The 2,001-nt window shown below is 34.4% G+C and overlaps 1 long non-coding RNA gene across 1 annotated transcript; it reads left to right on the top strand.

Moving 5' to 3' along the window:
- The first annotated feature begins 209 nt into the window (after nt 1–209).
- LOC117908660 lies at nt 210–1,466 on the top strand. Its single transcript, XR_004650233.1, has 2 exons — nt 210–380; nt 506–1,466. It is a non-coding gene; the product is annotated as an uncharacterized LOC117908660 (long non-coding RNA).
- The last annotated feature ends 535 nt before the right edge of the window (nt 1,467–2,001 follow it).

The following is a 2,001-nucleotide window of genomic DNA, read 5'->3' as shown; positions in this document are numbered from 1 at the left end:
ATAAATTACATATAAGTATAATATAACATAAAATATCTCATTATCTATGCTACTTTAAAATATTATATTAATAGGATATGTTTGGATATATATCCTATCCTATCTTATCTTCAACTAACTATAACCTAATATTCTTCTTTATCGTATCTTATCTTCAACTAACTATAACCTAATTTTCTTCTTTATTGCATATATTCAGCGATAGAGCAGGACCTCAAGGTTTAGGTCGTCCTCCTATTGGAAATACATGTTGACCACGAATGCTTCCGCATACCCAACTGGACTTGCACCAGTCACTGCCACAAAAAGATCAAGCTCTCGACGAGTGGGAGAATCGGAATTTCCAGCTTGATTCCCTTCACGTCCATGCAATCATAAAGGTTTACTTTTCTGTTTTTTCTTTTCGTTCTTAATAATCACAAACATTCTGACATGCATCTTTTCGTTTCTTGGTTTCTTTGCATACTGCTTTATTCATCCAACCCTCAAATTACGAGAAAAACAGCCCATTTGTGCGGTATCTTGCCATGAATAACATGATAGCTTCATGTGGACGGTTGACACTCCACCCAGTATGTTACAAAGCTAAAGGATCTTGTTTGGTTGGGGAGAAAGTGTAGGGAAATGGAAGGAACCAAAATCTTTGAACACTGCATGGTCTCAAATTTTGGGGTTCTTCAAGAATAAGATAACTTGTCTGGTTCTGTTTTTTCTTGGTTTTGTATGGAACCAAATAGAGGAGTGAGAAAATTGCTGTTCTCGGTAATGTTCTTGTTTGATTTTTGATGTTCTTCCACTTCTTTGTACAGGGAAAGCTAGATGGTTTGAAACGTAAATGCATGTGATCAGAATTAAAAAGATTATTAAAAAAGAAAAGAAAAAACAAGAAGAGTAAAGATTGTTCTTCTTATAGGTTAATGGACGTGAAGATCATCAAGTTGGAAATTTGCGATTCACCCGGTTTTCAATGGCCATATATTCATCTGAAACCGTGTTGCAATGTTCGTTGACAGCTTGATATTTCTGTGGCAGTGACGATTGCAAACCAAGAAAATATACCCTGTAATTTTCTTTTATTTATTTTTCGTTTCTCAGCAACCAAATGGACATCGCAGGAGGGTCGACTTCAATGCATGAAGGAGCTAGCGGCAAAGTACGAAGGGGAGGTGGCCATAAGCTCAAAAACAACATAGCCAAACATAGCCAATCCGGTAGTACAAGTCCTGGTGCAACGCCACTGTACCAGGTCTTCCACCAGCACCTCCATCTATTCATCCTCCTTATCCTATTATTGGTATGTCTAAACCTGCAGCAACACCATACACTGGGGAAAGCCACCACCATATTATCCTCCTTTTCTGTGTAGGAAAACAATTCCTCATTTCGTTTAGGCTTATCCGGTTCACATAAAGCTGGAGGGAAAATATATTATTATATTCTACATCAAACTTATTTCACTTTTTTAAGTCTTTCTACATAAACACTAAATAATTTAAAATTATATAATTTTTTTACTAATTTTAATTATTTTTTTTACTTTTTTTTTTATAGTAAAATCAAACCTTAAAAAATATATATATTTTTTTCTTATTTCTTAATTTTCGGAGCCAAATATAACTTAAAGTTATATGGAAAATAAGAAAGAAAGTGGTCTAGGATTCATCAATGGATGATATGGTGGTGGCATAGAGTTTCCCCTAGTTTATGGTCTAGGTGGAGGTCTAGACATATGACTAGGTGGTGGCGCACCCAAACCACTAGGTGGTGTGTTCTTGGTCATGTTGCTTTTGAGTTCATGGTCTACTCCCATTTGTATTGTTGGAAAGTTAAAGGCAAATCTAGAGAATTATCTTGTTCAGGTGTAAAAATTTCTTCACAATAATAACCTCTCAATAATAATAACAACCTTTCATTATTATTTTTGAATAAAAATTGCATTTTTTATATTGTTGTAATTCCGAAAACAAATTCTTCATTGCAAATTTTTAATTTTGATACTTT

Source organism: Vitis riparia, chromosome 19, assembly GCF_004353265.1.
Source record: "Vitis riparia cultivar Riparia Gloire de Montpellier isolate 1030 chromosome 19, EGFV_Vit.rip_1.0, whole genome shotgun sequence".
Classification (NCBI taxonomy): Eukaryota; Viridiplantae; Streptophyta; class Magnoliopsida; order Vitales; family Vitaceae; genus Vitis; species Vitis riparia.
This window is presented reverse-complemented; position numbering and strand designations above follow the sequence as displayed.